The sequence below is a fragment of the Rhinolophus sinicus genome, linkage group LG05 (assembly GCF_036562045.2).
Source record: "Rhinolophus sinicus isolate RSC01 linkage group LG05, ASM3656204v1, whole genome shotgun sequence".
Classification (NCBI taxonomy): domain Eukaryota; kingdom Metazoa; phylum Chordata; class Mammalia; order Chiroptera; family Rhinolophidae; genus Rhinolophus; species Rhinolophus sinicus.
This window is the reverse complement of record NC_133755.1, coordinates 30051017-30069536: the sequence shown is the minus strand read 5'-3', so window position 1 is coordinate 30069536 and position 18520 is coordinate 30051017. Positions and strand designations below refer to the sequence as shown.

General features: G+C 39.7%; 1 protein-coding gene across 4 annotated transcripts in view; it reads right to left on the bottom strand.

Moving 5' to 3' along the window:
* The window catches only part of PPM1B (protein phosphatase, Mg2+/Mn2+ dependent 1B), a 63368-nt gene extending 61782 nt beyond the window's left edge, over positions 1-1586 (bottom strand). For all 4 annotated transcript variants that reach the window (XM_074331936.1, XM_019748624.2, XM_019748623.2 and 1 more), the window contains exon 1: positions 1171-1586. The gene's annotated coding sequence lies outside the window, so the exon portion shown is untranslated. The remainder of the gene's footprint in view (positions 1-1170) is intronic.
* Positions 1587-18520: the final 16934 nt, after the last annotated feature.

Here is an 18520-nt window from a genome sequence, read left to right as displayed (position 1 = left end):
TTGTAAACGTTTGTTAACAGAAAAAGAATGTTTTTCCCAAAATAGCTATAACACTAAGACTACTCAAATTCCTAAATAATCCTTTTACAAGACTCCTGCCAACTTTATTTTGATACATTAAACATGTGGAGCCTATTTTAAAAGGTCTTTAGCTGTGACTTAATCAAAACAGCTTCCTAGTGGCTCGTATGTCGAATTCTTTTTCAAGTTTTCAAGCTGTTTTCAGGCCAACTTGAATGCTGATGAATCTGGGCCACTATCAAACGCTTAAGAAGCATTTCTGCCAAATAAGATGGGCAAATGTGCTAGTTCTGCTAAATCTGACAAGAGGTCATGCAACTCAAAAAATGAAATAACTATTTTCAACACTCACTGTGACATTCGTTTTAAATATGACTTCAGGTGATTTTCACATTTACGTTTAACAATACAATCGTTTTTTAGGTATGTTAGGCTCAGTTAAATAATAAAAAACTGATCTGCCACATAAAGCTGGCGAGTCTACTGTTAATGGGCCTCTGGTCGATTTGGGAGTACCGACGATAGCAAATTTCATTTAAGAACTTCACTGGTTAAAAAGAATGACATCCGAAAAGGATTGCTGGGCAAGGCAGGAAAGAGAAGCCCGGAGTCCGCTAAGAGGAGAAAGAGAAACGATTTAAAGCCACTAAGAGGGGGAAGAAGGTGGTGAGACGCAGAGACAGAAGAGCGAAAGAGAAGATTTAACAAGGAAGTGAAGTGGAGCGCAAAGTAGGGCAGAAGCAGATGAGGAAATAAATGGGAAAGGTAGTGTTTCCAAATAGGCAAGCACCAGGAAGGGATGAGTTAAGGCCTGGGGTAGGGTAGCCCCAGTGTTTTCATGTGAAAGAGATGCTCGCAGACTGAAGCAGAGAACAGAGGCAAGCAATTGCCAGGCATCGGAGCAAACTAAAATTCTCTGCCCTAAGCCTCTCCCAGCCTCGGCCGAGCGCGGAGGCGGCGGCTGGGGAAGGGGCCTACCCGGGAGCCAGGCCCGAGTTCCGCTCCCCCCAGCTCCGCGGCACAGGAAAAAGGCGAGGATTAGACGGGCAGAGGCCCTGGTCGCAGCACCGCGGCACCCCGAAAACGGTCCGGGGTCTCGGCCGTGCCCTCGAGCGGTTTTCCCTACAGCAGGGCGCCGAGCGGCCTTACCTGGGGCAAGCGAGTGAGGCGAGGTCTAGGGCGTCTGCTCACGCCGCCGCAGAGACCCCTACTGCACTCAGCCCAGGCTTCCAACGGAGGCGCGACCCTGCCTCGGCTGCTACTTCCCCCTGGGGGTCTCGGCCGCCGCCTCCGCCGCCTCCGGGCTGTTTACACCGTCGGGCCCCGCACGCCGCCGCCGCCGCCGCTGCCGCCTTCTCTCCACCCTAGTGCCGTTGCCGATTCGGCCGCCGCCACCTCCTCCGCCTCAGCCTCGTCTCTCTGGAGCATCTTCCAGCCACCAAACCTTGAGAAACAGAGACTCCAGCCGCGCCGGCAGGAAACTCCCCCGCAACTGCTAGGGGGAAGAGGCGGTCAGAGCACCGGCGGCTTTTCCGCCATTGAGCAGCAGCCGCTCAGCTCCTTCTGCAACCCCCTCCCTGAACCCCGTCCTTCCCCGCCCCTCGACGAGCCCCGCCCCCAGATCCCACCCATTGGGACGCCGCGCGGCCTCTCACTGTACTCGGTTTGCTGAGCGGGTCGTCAATCACCGGCCAATCTCCCACTCCGGCTGCCACTGTACCTCCGTACGGAGTTTTCCCCGCCCACAATGCCCCGCCTTTGAGTTCCTAGCTTTCCATTGGGCATCAATGACCACCTTCAATTGGCAAGGTCAACTATCCATCAAACACCGCCCACTGAGCGAGACCCAACCCTTTATTACCATTTACTTCATTCAGCCCCGCCTCTGCTATACTGTCCGGACGTCAGGGACCAACCCGCCCTATCAGCCATAAGTAGAGACCGCCGTCAATCAAATAACACCCACCTGCGCTCCGCCTCGCAAAGTCCAAACCCTAGAGATTCTCTTTTCTTATTGGCCCAAAGGATGGCCCGAACCCTCAGTCATTGGCTTTCTCTATGTGTCCGTCACTGAACCAATTTCCAAGTCCGTCACACCGGCTTTTTTTAAATGAAAGCGCAAAAGGCGGGGAAGTATCCGAAAAGCGATTGGCTAGTCTTCGAAAGCAGTCAAACCCAAAGTCTGTGCGGATCCTTCCCGTTTTACAAGGACCGTGCTCCTTTATTTTCGACCTGTAAGCCTTGCACAAAACAAGCATCATAAAGGAGCCAACGGGCTGTCCAGTTATAGGTGTGGATGCCTAGGCCCACCCGGAATTGCAGGGGATTGGCTGCTGATTGGCTAACAAAGTCGGCTAAGCCCTCATTGGAAGTTATAAACGCCTCTCTTGGCGCAGAGACAGGAAGGGATGGCGCAAGCGAGGACAAGAAGCGGTCTGGCGGGAGGCGGTTGTTTTGCCTCAGCCAGCGGGTGGGGCGCACGCGAGAGAGGGAAACTAGGAAGGCAGGGCTCTGGGGGACGTGTTACGGGGAGGGGAAAAGCCCGGATGTTCCCTAACAATGAAATCATCGCGGACCAATCAGAGCAGCTGAACTGGGATACCTGCCTGACCTGTCCTCAGAAAGGGAAGAGAATTGAGTTAGTGAGCGGGAAATTGGGGTGTCAGGAGAGGCCAAAAAAGCGACGTGAGAAAATGGGACAGGTGATCCCTTCAGGGGGATTCTGTGCTGTTAGTGGTCATTTTCATTCCTTCTAGGCCCGCACTGCCTGGCATTTAGCCCTTGCCATTTCCGTGTTTAGTTTCTCAGTCAACACTGATTTTAAAACTTTCAGCCTAGTCTTTGCCATTCACTCTTTAATGCCACAGTTATTCAGCATCTGCTGTTTGCCAGGGCCTGTAAGTAGAGCTAGAAATAACAAAAATGAATTAGCCATTCCCAACATAAGATGATAAGTGCTATAATTGAAACGTGCAAGGCATGGTGATGATATAAAGAGTCGTCCCTGTGGATAGGCTTACCGAGGATAGGTTTACAGACATAGGATGAGTCTAGAACGAATGATTCAATAGGCAGATAAAGAAACTGGACATGAATCCTCCAGCAGTAGAATTAGACTAAAAGTTGCTGTCAGGTTAATCCTCCCCTCCTCCCAAAAAAAGAAACAAGACTAAAGTGTAATGACGATTCTAATGGCTTAGGATACTTTTTTGTTTTAATGAAAATGCCCTGAATGAGGATTTAACTCTTATTCATTCTTTTGTGTAAATTGGTTTGGGCAGATAATTTAAACTAAGACCCAAAAGAGTGCCACTTAGCTTAGGGGCTGTGGATGTTTTGGGGAGAAAGACAAATTTAGGAATAGGATAATTGCCCAGGCAATGGTGAGGATGGCAGAAATAAAGACTTGATTACAATTCAGATTTTTTTTTTAATCTACTCAAGTTTGTGTAAAGATAGTGTTTCTTACAACATGTTGGCTAGACCACCAGCAACAGAATCACGTCCGGTGAAGTCCTGGGTTCACTCATACCTATAATATCAGGAACTCTAGGGACAAGACTTAGAAAGGTGAATTTTAAAATAATTCCCTAGGTGGTTTTTGTGCACACCAATGATTGAGACCCTCTAGCATAGGTGATACTAAAATTCAGTGTCCCCACTACTGCGTGGTGAAAGGAAAAATAAAAAAGAAGAAAAAAATGTCAGCCCATTTAGATTTTGTCTTTCTCTTGTCCCCTTTATTATGAGTATGGGATCATACAGTTCTCAGGAAATATTTCTTAAATGACTTACAGAATACATTTTCTTAAACCATATTCCTTTGCCTGACACACTTTATTTTATATAGGGAGAAGGGAGTCTGGGACCCCAGCTCCCAAAATAGGAACCTAAAGATGGTAAAAGTGAAGACATCTGGGGACCCTTGTCTGAGAATCGAAGCAACCTCAGACGGGCATCAGAGAAGCTTTCTTGATCTGCTTGATTTCCTTCTCACTTTTCCGTGGTTGACCCCAAAACTAACACAAAGCACAATCATTTAGGTGGGCTGATGACTGCCATCATTTATACTTTCAGTTGCTAAAACTAAAGTATATTTAATACTGTTCTAGGTGCTGAGAATACAATAGGGATCAAAACAGATATTTAGATTAACTTTTTTGTATGCTTTATGTGATTAAAACATTAAAGAAGGCCCAACAAGATTCACACCGTTAAAAGGAAAATTGGTATGTACCATCATAAACATATAATGTATAATAAATATTGAATAACATTATAGTGGGCTCTGCTATTAAGTGTGACTTGTGCTAGTAACTAAGCTTTCTGAGCCTTAGTTGGTTCCATATAATGGGAATCATCTTCAGGAGCCAGATGAAGAGCTTTAGATGGTCTTAGTCATACAAAGCACTCCCCAATATATAATTTAAAATGCGAAGAATACGCAAATGTAACATAGAAAAAACTTCTGATTTTTCCAATATTGGCTACAGTACTCTGATGTTCTTTTCTAAATAAGACATCAGATATCAATTTTCCCCAAACAAATTTGTGTGCCCCAGTTTTGCTGGTACACTAAGCCCACACTCAGTCACTAGTAATCCACTGTTGCCTGCTTCACACAATTATTTCAAAGATTAAATGGGATATGGTATATAACAATAGCACCTGTGACAGTGCCTGTCAGAGTTGAACAGGAATCGTCATATGTCACCTAGAAGAAATTTCATTTATTCAGTCAGTCAGCATATTTATGTGCTCGTTACATGCAGATCACAGTGCTGTCTCTGAAAAGGAGCTTCAGCGTCAAACTTCAAGTAGTCTTATTTGAGTAGATTGATCCACTGCTTTCTTAACCACTGGAAATGTTCCACTAATAAGACTGTTTTGTTCATTTAAAAAAAACCCACCAGTTCCACTATACAAATATTTATTAAGCATTCACCGTGAATCGGGTACAATGGTAGATAACAGGTACTGTTGCCTTTGAAATTAGTTACCTGTGATATTGTGATATAATAAATATATATTTGGTTTTTATCCCTAAAACCTTTGTAGTTCTTGAGTAGTAGGGGTGAGAGAAGCAATTTTTGCTCTTCATTATAAGCCACTATGAACCATACCTGAATTTATGCTAATGAGGTAACTCTTGGAGGATGGGGGTTGGTTGCCAGAGGAATCAACCATGTAATGAGAGTGTTAGAACTTTCAGCCCCAACCCTGCCTTCTGGGGAGGGAAGAGGGGCTGGAAACAAACTTAATCACCAATGGCTAATGATTTAATCAATTATGCCTACTTAATGAAGCCTCCATAAAAACCCTAAATGACTGGATTTGGAGAGTCCTGGGTTGGTGAACACGTTGAGGTGGTTGGATGGGTGGTGAGACGAGAGAGGGCATGGACGCTCCAAACCCCTCCGTACCTTGCTCTATATATCTCTTCCATATGGCTTTTCCTAAGTTGTATCCTTTATAATAAACTGGTAATAGTAAGTAAAGAGCTTTTCTGATTTCCACGAGCTGTTCTAGCACATTGTTGAATGGAAGGAGGAGGTTGTGGGAACCCCTGATTTATACATGGTTGGTCAGAAACACAGGTCACAAACCTGGGACTTGTAATTGGTCTCTGAAGTTGGGGCAATTTGGGGGACTGAGCCCTTACACCTGTAGGGACTGTGCTAACTCCAGGTAGTGTCAGAATTGTTTAATGTGAAGGAAACCACCCACACATTTGGTGTCAGCAGTGTCATGAACAGAATAGGAAACAAGTTTTCCCTTTTCTACTTTGCTACTTTCTTAGAAATGATCAACATGACTTTCATGAAACCCCAACATAGTTTCTCTTAAAAGTTCTTCTCAAACATTTCCAGAGGAGGACTCCTTAGCACTGAAGCCCTTTTATTACAAGGTTTCTGGGGATTTAGCAAGAATTGAGCCACACATGCTAAAAATTATTTTACAAATCCACAAGCATTTTGCCCTCTGCTCCATTTTTAATACTTCTTTCAACATTAAAAGACTGTTTAAAATTCTTATCATCATAAGGGGAAAAATCTTTTTTAAAAAAAACACCATGTCATATCAGTTAGAAATATGTTTGGCGACAACTAACAAAACTTAAACAGTGGCTTAAATAAGTGGAGGGTGTAGGGTGGTATTTTTTCAATTAACAAGAAGTTTGGAGATGAACTGTGATGTCAGGGTCAGTGCTTCTACTGTGCTTCTACAGTGCTTCTATTATCTTGTTGCCCCAAGATTGCAGGATGGTCACTGCAGCTTCAGATATGATGTCCAATTGAAGGCAGTAGGGTATGAGAGAATCACATGAGCACCCCTAGCTGCAAGGGAGTCCAGAAAAGTAGGGAACTGTGATGTTGTGAGTTGCTTAGAGTAAAGCTTCTCAAACTACCATGCGTAAGAAACCCTTTGAAGACTTGTTATAATAAAATACGGATTGCTAGACTCCACTCCCAGAGTTTCTGATTCAGTGGGTATGAGGTGGGGCCTGAGAACTTGCATTTTTAACAACTTGCATTCCCAGGTGCTGCTGCTGCTACTGCTGCTGCTCTGCTGCTGGTGGTCCAGGGACACTTTAAGAACTACTGACTTAGGCCAATCATGATCTATTGCCTGGCATTGGCACACTGCTGCCCAGAAGCATGGCCACATTAGCATTTACAAATACTTCTACAGCTATATTTCTGTTTTATTTATGCACAGATGAAAATCAACTCAAGCAGTGGCAAAACCAAGAAGTCTTTGTAGACACCAACAGGTTTTCAATGCATCCGGCTCTCTCTTTCCTGAGCCATTAAAGACCTCAGGCTCTGAGACACCAGGGCTTTATAGCTTTCTAACTTCTATTAAAATCAAGTGGATCTGATACCATGCAGAATACTATAACTGAAGTTTATCCTTAAGGTCACGGAACTCTCACAGCTTGCATTAATCAGAGTCTGGCAAGAAACGCATAGTGCATTCAAATTAGGAATTTTGAGAAGAGTGTAGTAAAGGACTCTTTCCAAAGGTGCAGACAGGGTAGAGATAAGTTGTAAGGTCTAACTCCTTTAGGCTAGTATAAGGGAGGCATATTATCACCTCTATGCCTGAAGGGATGAGGGTAAGAAGGATTTGCAGAAACCTGTAGATAGAGGGTAGTACGCAGAACGTTGGTCCCATGGCATGAACTCTGATCTTTGGTGAACGGCATAGGGAGCCCACTTCAACTAGGGAATAAATATCCCAACCTCACTCTCCTGCCAACCTTTGCTCTCCTGCCGGCACTACTCATTGGCCAAACTCAACTGGAGCCTGTTGATATTATTCATGCAGGTCCCAGAACAGGATGGAGGACAGCTGGACATCTGGAGGGACAATAAGAGCTATCCAGCACACACATATTTGAATTCTTATACCATTTATTTCTAGTTATAGAATTAATCTTTCTCTGTAGTTAAAAAAATTCAAATCATAAAACAAAGAAGAAACATATTAGAAGAAATCCCTAAATCAACAGTTCTCAAAGTATGGTCTGAGGATCCCTGAGGGTCCACAAGGTCAAAACTATTTTCACAATGATATTAAGACATTATTTGCCTATTTCACTCTCATTCTTTCACAAGAATACAGTGGAGCTTTACAGAGGCTATATAACATGTCTATTGAAACACTGACTGCAAAAGCAGATACAGATTCCAATTGTTCTGTTAAGCGAGATATTAAAGAGATTTGCAAAAATATAAGACAATGTCTCCTTCCTCACAAACATTTTCATTGTTTTTGAAGAAAATATAGTTAGGCTTCACCAAAAGCATGCTATTTATGTAAACACATAATGGGTTTTTAAAAATGAATTAATACATATTTTTAAATTTCTCAAATTTAATTTCTAGTACAATAATGTTTATAGAATAGATATAACCCACACAAACAAAAGCTCTTTGGGTACTCAACAATTTGGAAGCGTGCAAAGGGATGGTGAGACCAAACCGTTGGAGAACTGCTCTAAATCCTACTCCACCTAAGGCTAGCTCTAAAGACAAGCCAGCTTTAGTCCCTTTAATGAGGTGGGGAAGAGGAGGATGGGAGCAAAAGGATGACCCAGAAGGTAAAATTCGTGTCTTTCCTCTTTTTACTTCCTTTTCTTCCCCTTTACCTCTTTTTCAGCCTTTTCTGAGTTCCTCTCCCTATTGAGTCCCTGTAGCGCTTTGCTACTCTAATTCTAGATCACTTATTCTATTCTGCCTCATATTGTAATGATTTCGGTAATTTATTGTTCCAGCACTCTCTCCTCTCTGAAGGACATGTATATGAGCACATGTGCACACACACACAGGGTGAGAAGTTCTTAACCTAGGGTCCAGAGAGTCCAAGGGGATTGAATTCACAAGTTTATTCACACGTTTATTTTTACTAACCTCTACCTGAAATTTAGCATTTCTTTCTTATAAATGCAAACAACAAACCACAGTAGCACTAGCAATACCTGTGACATATCGCCAACAGAAATTATGCATATTTTCATATCACATTAGAGTTGATGAAGATCTCTCGAAATATCATTTACACCCAACATTACTTTGAAATTACAGGAATAATTACACTCACCACTAGATCTTGTTATTTAAAGTACTCATAAAGAAGCATATAGAGTACTGTATCACAAATGTGCTTGCTGTTTTAAGTTTGATGACTAGTTCAATATAATTGGTTTCCTTTGAGATCTTAAGAACTTAATTTTACATATTTATAAACATTGTTCTGAGAAGGAATTCACAAGATTCACCAAAGAGACACTTTGCAAAAAAATAAAAATAAATAAATAAGTACGGGGAGTAATAACCCCTGCTGAGATAGTAGTCACCAATTCAGCAAGGATATTATTTATTTTGTTGTGCATTGTACGCAGTAGATGCTCACTGAGTATTTACTGAATTGAATCTAGGAGACCTCAAGTAGTTCACTAAATGTTTTCCCTTTCCTCAGTGCCACGCCACCAAGGCTGGGCCTGCCCCCCACCCCACTTCCTCCTAAGAGAGGAAGTTGATCAAGTTATCGCCATCCTGCATGCAATCCCCATAGCCTTGGAGGCCAAAACTGGCTGCCTCAGAGCCAGATGCTCCTTTGCGTTTTAAAGTGTGTGTCATACACATGAGATGATTGAGATTAGGGTTACAACACAGTGGGTGGTATCAGAAACACTTTTCACTTGGAGCCCAACTATATAAAGGCTGCAAAACTACAAAATGTTTAAATATGCTTGGCTGTGGAGAGCTCTAATATCAGCCATTTATGTAAGCAGTTTAGCATTTATGCCCAAGTTCATTTACATTATCCATTTGCTTTGTTATGTTTTGTTTTCTCTTTACAATAAACTATACAATTTCTGCCAACTCTTCAGCTTTTGCTCCTTAGTAGCATTGCCATTTGCTTATGCAATATAGTGGTCTGTGCATGCTTCAGAAACCTAAAGGAAACATTGTGCTACTTTCCCCTTACTTTTCTTCCACATCTGCAACTGTTCCTTTCCTGTTTACTTGTCTGACAGCTCTGTTTCTCCTCCTATTAAAGATGGGTATGAGTGCTGATCCAGGCAGACTTTCAGGATGGAGCAGACATCAAGGAGATGAACACAGGACTAAAGCTACAGGTGAATTATTCTCAGAACAAGTGTTCAGGGAAATATTCCCAAATGAAAAAATTGGTGGTGAAAGGGCCATGCAGGACTTGAGTTCTATTAGTTTAAAAGGTTTTGTAATAAGGGCCAAATTTAAATAAAGGCTTTATGTTTCTGGCAAATAGCAGAGACCCCAGCAGTTAGACAACTGATCTGAAGGTAGGTATCTTATCAGGACCTGGCCACAGAAAGATTGGAGATCAGGGTTGAGAAATGTAGGCTCTGAAGCCAAGTAGAAATGGTGAGGAAGGCAGAAACTCTCATCAGAACAGCCAGCAGAGACCACAGACAGAACTGGCTATAAATGGAACCACTGAGAAGCCAAACTAGGGCCTCTTATATCCTCCCTGTCTGGTACCCAAACTTGTCTCAAAGTACGGGAGTGGGTTCAAACCTTAGAAAAGGGTTAAGGTACAGGACTGCAGAGGGGCTGGGGAAGCAAGGACAGGAAACTCCTACATGGTGAGAGTTTCCAGAGCCTCCGTGGTTGGTTTTTGTTTTGTTTTTCAAAATTTTTTATTAGAGAAATTTTCAGATCCACACAAAAAACAGAGGGGAACATTATATAAGGAACCCCATGTACCTATCACACAGCTTAAACAGTTCTCAAGATTTTGACTATATTGCTTCAATCATTCCTGTCCTCCATGTTTTTAAGGTTCAGTTTCTAGCCCTCTGATTTCTCTACCACCTTCCTTGGATATGTGCCCCATTCTCATAATTCCAGCTACTGCCTCAAGGCATCGCAACCCCGTACGTGGCGCACCAGGCCCATCCTTTGATGTGGCTTCAGATGCCTACTGGATCTGTCCATTTCAAGGCCCCAGCGCACTTCAGGCTGTAGCAGACACTGTTGGTTGCCTTCCCAGAAGCCTCCCCACCTCAGTCTGTGTCCTGTTATAGAATCTCATTTAGTTGATGTATGGGGTAGGTTGAGTTACTCTCTAGCCCCAGAGATTAATCTAGATTGGTCTAAACTATCCACGATAATTTTATTCCCCCTTTTGGGTGATTAGGAATAGGCATGTGATACAAATCAGGGTAATGATACTTGAGAGGAAATAGGCAGGAAGTAGGGGGTTCTAATGATGTTTCCTAACTCTTATAAACGAATGTGAGAAAGGTACTTTCTTCCTTTATTGGAGCCAGACTCCCTACAGTTGTAGCTCAATGATTCCATTCACTAGCAAGTTGACTCTGAGAAAGTTACTTAACTTCCCGGTACTTCAGTATTCGTATCTGTTAAGATGGGGTTGATAGAACCAATTTGTGGGGGTTGTTGTAAGGAGCAAAGGAACTAATACACGTAACGTGCTTAGTTAGAACAGTGTCTGGCCTGTCAAAAGTGCTATGTAAATTTTAGCTATTACTATTTTGTAAGGGTGTGATACTTGGAGCTGTGGCAGCCATCTTGTGACTATTAAAGGCAAGCTTGAGGACAAAGACCAACTCACTATGCAGGAAGGAGGAAATTTGGAAAGGGCCTTATTCATTGATGATATCAAGCTACTGAATTAAATAACTCTAGAGCCTCCCTACCCCTAAATTTCTCATTAAGTGAGACAATAATTTTCCTTACTACATATGTCTCATTGGTTGAATTTTCTATTACTTGCAGCCAAAAGCATCCTAATTGATACCTACGTCACAAATCAGATTTCGTTTCCCCAAAGCTTGCTCAAGTTTATTGCCTCTGTCAAAGCATCACAATTTCCCCATTCAGTCTTTTTCATGTTAGGTTGGTACAAAAGTAATTGCGGTTTTTGCAATTATTTTTAACCTTTTAAACTGCAATTACTCTTGCACCAACCTAATAATTCCCCATTTCTATCCAGTTTTGCCAATGTCTCCTCCCAACTTCTTTTGCTTTCTCTCCATTAACAAAATTACCATTAGTGACATAACAAAAGGTAGTGCAGCTAATGCCCTGAAACAGCTCTCATGAGAAGTGAGGGGCTGATAGAAAGTGAAAATATTGGTCATGGCCAACTCTGTCTTATTCACAGAGACTAGCACATAGTAGGCATTTCATATATAAATTTGTTGGATCAATGGATGGACGAGGCATTTTCCAAGTGAAAGAGAAAAAATTCTTCCTCTGTCAAATAAGTTTATTTATTTAATCAACCAGTAAACAAAGTGACTTCCGGACTTCTCAGAGCCTTCAATATGCTTCTATGCACCTAGCATCAAGAGGGGTCTACTATGCAGTATTACCCAAGCTTAATTGACCAGAGAAGCATTTGTTTTCCAGTCACCATTTTCTGGCATTCCACAGAGCCTAGCTGGAGAAATACTAAGGCAACATATTTTAAAATAAGCACAATATCATTAGCCAATAAATGAAATTATGCTGGAATAGAAATCACCATTAGCTGGATTTTCTTAAAAACATAGGGGCAGCATACTGAAATTGGAACCCCCTCCTACTTTTTTATATGGGACTGAGCTTACATGAATATGCTCTAGGTGAAATTCCATAACTATCCCAAGGCCTCTGTAAGTTAACCCAGATATCATACACTCAAATGTCAACAGAGGCCGGGAAGTAAATGAGTGAGGATGGTAAATACAAAAAGCATACAGTGCGAGTATGATATTAAATGGCAATTAATCCTCAGTATCAGTGTCAGGGAATAACAGGTACCATGCTAAAGGACCAGCCGATTCACCAGTTTGAGTAGTGAATATAGACCCAGTGTGTCAAAAGCATTTTTCCCCCAAAAGAAACGTCACATCTGGATTTTATGTAAATTTCCCAGCTTTTCAATATTAAGAATTAATTCAATTAATTTAAAAAACGTTGCATGGGCCAAATACCCCTCTGGGCTGCCCATTTTAGACCAATGAGCCTATCAACAGCCTCTCTGAAGGTCTCTCCTCGTAACTGTATAAACAGTTGTAAACTAGGATTATGCAGAACAGTGAGTAATCACTCATCCTAAATTTTTGTGACCTAACCTGTTCCAGAGCAAAGAATATTCTGGAGTTTAGTAATCTTAAAATGCATAATAAAAGAGAAAAAGACATTCTACCATTTTATCCATTATATGCATATAGTAAATAATATTCATATATATTTTACACATTCATACAACATACATGCAGATATAAAATTGCAATTTAACACTTTTAAACACTTGTTACTCAGAAAAATTAAGTCATCATTTGCATCCTAAGTAGCTATTGTCACTTCTAAACACTACTAGAGCAAATAAGTCTTACATTACTGCAATGGGCTAATTGTTTAAGTGGTTGATCATTAAAATAATCCTTTTAGAAAAATTCTGTTATCTGGATGCCATCAGATAAGTTGCTTCTCAGATAAACAATTTTATACTCTATTGAAGAAACGTAAATGGAGGGATAAGTTAATAGATCATAATATTTGTCAAATTTACTTTATATAATTCAGATCACTATTTTGCCCAAAAAAAGAAAAAGAAAAGAAAAGGCTCGGGCATTTATTAATAGCAGGTAATTAGAACAGAGCAGCTGGTCTCAAACTATTTATGCCAATGACAGCTTTAGGCAGGAGAAAAAGCTCTAGAAAAATCACACCCTATACTTACTTCCCTGTGTACTCATTTTCATTTTCCAATGGAAAAAGGGTTGGGAATAACAATGAAGTGTCATGCTATGGGAAATTGTATACGCATCTATTTTTGCAATTCTGGTATAGCTTATTGTTTGAACAATGTGTACATATCCTAATGTCTAAATATTGGAAAATGGCATGCTAAAAAAGACACTATTGATGCAAATATATACCACTGCACGTTACAAGTTAATCGATACCCCAGAGCAAAATGGTAATGATAAATCTTAACTGAGCATAGAATGTAAGAATAGCAACTTTTAAAAACCATAACCAACCTAAAATAATACTGATGAAGCACTGATAATAAAAATGTCTTTCCTGAAAATTATGGGATTTTTCTACCAATCATATCTGCACACGTGCTATCTAGCAGCTTTGCATGCATCTTGTCTTCCTGGAAGAACACTGAATTAGTCCTCACTAAACAAATTACTAATTTTAGTCTGAGTATCAGAACTTCATAACCCTTAATAACTCAGTAGGTTTCAAGTAAGCCTTAGTTTTATGTGAAAATGAATATATCTGGAATTGGCTGAGATGCTTATAAGAACCAGAGACCATACTTTTGAGAATGATTTCACAGAGGTCATGGTCTGCCTAGATTAGTACAACACACAAAGAGATCATCTGTTTATCTCCTTCATAAATTGGAGCCTCTCATAGAGGGGGCCAGATTAGCCTTTACATCAGGACTATTTTATTAGCTGCCACTAGTCACTTTCTACTATATTAGTCCAGACCATCATCTCTTCACACCTAAAGGATCTAATTACCCACTAGCAGTAAAAGTTACCAGCCCCTAAATTAGTAACTACCATGTTTCACAGAAAATCAGACCTAGCTGGAGAATCAGCTCTAATGCGTCTTTTGGACCAAACGTTAATATAAGACCCAGTCTTATTTTACTATAATATAAGACCGGGTATAATATAATATTATAACATAACATAACATAACATAACATAACATAACATAACATAACATAACATAACATAACATAACATAACAACACCAGGTCTCATATTAATGTTTGCTCCAAAAGATGCATTAGGGCTGATTGTCCAGTGAGGTCTTATTTTTGGGAAAACACAGTAGCAGTTGAAGGTCTCTCCACCTCTACTGGTGCTCAAGGGAACCAAGGGAACATGAGAGCCATTTTCAATATTTAAAAAACTTAAAGGGAATCATGCATTCACTTGTAATATAATTGCATTGCCCACATGTCTTACTTTCAATCTGGAATTATACCAACTCCGTGAAGAAACATGAGTTATCGCCTAGTGATCTAAAGTTTAGAATGACAGTTTTGTATCTTTGATTTATAAAATATGCTCAAGGCATCCTCACTTCCATGTCTTCACTCATCTCGATCCATTCAACTGTCATTGTTTAGTTCTTCCTGTTCAAATACTTCCCATTTTTAAAGGGTGGGGTCAAGATCCCACTTACTGTAATCCTCAGAGATCTCCCATTACTCTTAAATTCCCCAGTACTAGTTGATTATTTTATTATCCTATTTTCTTAACATGTGCTAACCTAATTCCAAACACGGGATCCTTGTCTTCTTCATCACTTTTGAATCAGCATTACACAAATAGGATGTTCTCAGACGGCCGGTTAACTCAGTTGGTTAGAGCATAGTGCTCTTAACAACAAGGTTGCCGGTTCGATCCCCACATGGGCTAGTGTGACCTGCGCCCTCCACAACTAGATTGAAACAACTACTTGACATGGAGCTGATGGGTCCTGGAAAAACACACTTAAAATAAATAAAAGTTGAAAAAAAAAAAGAATGAAGACAAATAGGATGTTCTCCACTGGGTAGATGCTCAACAAATGAATGAAACTCACTGTTTGAATGAAACTGATTTGAATTTGTAGGACAGATGATAGAAGTTTATCTATTTAATTTAGATCATTTGTGGTGTCCTTAAAAAAACTTGAGGTTAAGTGAAGCTTACAGACTAGGTTTTTATCTTCCCAAACTTTTTATGAACATATTTATATGTGGAGAGAAATTGAAAGAAAATTACAATGAAGTTCTGTATCCTCTCCACCTAGATCCAACAATTATTACCATTTTGCCATATTTATTTCATCACTTTTAATAAAAAAAAATTTTATTGGGGAATATTGAGGAACAGTGTATTTTTCCAGGACCCATCAGCTTCAAGTCAAGTAGTTGTTTTCAATCTAGTTGTGAAGGGTGCAGCTCACTGGCCCATGTGGGAATCGAACCGGCAACTATGAGCACTCACTCTCACCAACTGAGCCAAAGGGCCGCCCCCAATTTCATTACTTTCTAATGATCTGGCTATACATATTTTATATTGTTCATGAGTCATTTTTAAAAATGTGCTGATAATATAACACTAATCCCTTAAATACTTCAGTTTGCATCCCTAAGGAAAAGAAGCTTCTGCTACGTAACTATAATACCATTATCATACCCAATAAAATCAATAATTAATTCAATAATGTCATTCAATATCCAGTTCATATTCAATTTTCCCCAAATTTCTCAAGAATATCTCTTTACATCTGTTTGTTTCCTAACCAGGACCCACTAAAGTTTTACACATTGCATTTGGTTGTTATATTTTGTAGGAGAGGAAAAAGTTTTCCGTATTTTGGGGTACTGTGTCTTAGACTCCATCAATCTCTTTACATGCTTTTAATCTAAAATAGTCCCTCTTTTTTACGACATTGATTTTTTAAAAAGATAAGCAGTTGTAGAAACAGTTCTAATAATGTTAAATAACTCCATAGGAAAGACATTTTTCAGTTTCCCTTGTTTACAAAAAAAGAAGTTTCTGTTCTGAGCGTCTGAGATTTTGAAATTTAACCTAATCACTAGTTGATATGGTTCCAAATAAGATAGCCACTGAAGGGAGAAGAGAAAAGTGTGAATTTACAAGATAATAAATGGGTTCGAGCAATCACTAACTAGGACCTATTGAGTAAGCTATGCAGCTGCTATGAAGTTCATTTTCTGCTGCATCAGAGGGAGATCATACTTTGCAGAAGTAAGGATTACTGTGAGATAATTATGTGAATGCCTAGCATAGTACAGAGGCTTAATAAATTCTGTGTTTTTGCTCTTAAGTCTCTATTTTTTTGTGTAAGAATGGGGGTATTTCCAGTATTGTAAACTTCCCAAGTATGATGCGTTCTTTGAACATTTTGTTGCCACGCTAATTACAAAATATAAAGTCCAAACTGAAGTTTTACTCTACATTTTAGCTTGCTTTGCTTTTGGGTTGTGGTTTGAAAAGTAGTATCTGTGCACCTTCATTTTGACTTTATCATGTAAAATGAATTCTAAAAAGCAGTTCTAAAATAATTTGAGACAAATCATTACTATTTTAAATTAACATTTTCATCTAAATATGTTTTTAATTTTCCTTAGATTATATTTCTGCCAGTATTATATCTTTAAAATATAACATTTAAAAAAAATAATAGAGGGGCCGGCCTGGTGGCTCAGGCGGTTGGAGCTCCATGCTCCTAACTCCGAAGGCTACCAGTTCGATTCCCACATGGGCCAGTGGGCTCTCAACCACAAGGTTGCCGGTTCAACTCCTCGAGTCCTGCAAGGGATGGTGGGCTCTGCCCCCTGCAACTAATATTGAACACGGCACCTTGAGCTGAGCTGCCACCAAGCTCCCGGATGGCTCAGTAGGTTGAAGCGCATCCTCTCAACCACAAGGTTGCCGGTTTCCACTCCCTCAAGGGATGGTGGACTGTGCCCCTGCAACTGGCAACGGCAACTGGACCTGGAGCTGAGCTGCACCCTCCACAACTAAGATTGAAAGGACAACAACTTGACTTGGAAAAAAGGCCTGGAAGTACACACTGTTCCCCAATAAAGTCCTGTTCCCCTTCCCCAATAAAATCTTAATAAATAAGTAAATAAATAAAGCGTCCTCCAACATGTCAATGCTCCGTGTCACACATCGTTTCTGGTACATGGCAATTTCTGTCAAATAAAAATATTACAGTGTGTCCTCATCCACACAAAAATAAATAAATAAATAAATAAAAATAATAGAATACAATTTCAAATTACTTGCATGAAATCTGGACACAGTTCTAATAGAACTATCTTTAAAATTAAAGAGCTACATTTTGAACAAGTTTACCATTTTGCTAGTTCTCTTATTCATGAATCAATAAATCTTTGATATGTGTTCATTCAAAAAAAATTACATAGTACATAAAATTATAATTTTGTAAAAAAACAAATGAAAAGCTAATTACCTTTAAAGTGGAAAGATCAAATAAGTCACTAAAGATTAAAAGAAAATTATCCTTTTCGGAGTATCATTTTTAAAAAGATATAGAATGGACAGAATGCATTGTTAAAATTCTCTACTTAGATTTCTCTTGTATTCATCAATATACTTTAAAGTTAAATTTGACACAGTTAATAGCTATAAAGAGGGGAAAAAAGAGCCATCTTTTAAATCATAGTTTTTATTGTGTTGCTTTGGAACATAATTGATCATCAACAATAAATATAATTTTCAAACTACGTCATAGTAGAACAACTATTTTGGTGGTTTTGTTAACAAAGTTCATGCAATCTATGACAAAGTAACTCCAAATAAAGGTCATTATTCATTCACTAATTATATAGGTCAATTCTAGAATTATAATAATTTCATAATTACAAGTCATATAAAATGCATATATTTTTGTTTCTTTCTCCTGGCTATATATTTTTTGTTTGTTTCAGAAGATTATATACAACTACGGTAACAATTTTCTTTCACTGTGACTTCCTAGTATTACTTCTACCTATGTAGGGTGATTGATTATATTATAAAGTAAAGCATTTTGTGAATTTAAATTGCTACATGAATATGCACGTTTGTTCATATTTAGACAACTGTATTATGGGCTTGTTTGCTATTAATAACCATCATGCAGGCCAACATACAACAACCAACTTTAGATATGGTTATGAATGTTTGTTGCAAAATACTTCATCGACTAGGAAAAATAGCTGATTGGCCTCAGGAAATCTAATCCTATATCAAGCTTAAGTGAGTGAAAGTATCCTGCACAGAAAATGCTATAAGATCATAAAGCAGGCAACTTTAATTAAAGCAGTGTGCGTTTATAATTTCCCAACATTACAAGAGAACTCATCACCATCTGGAAGTTAGTAATCAGAAATAAGAGAACTATTTTTGACCAATTTCCTATCAATTAGGGAT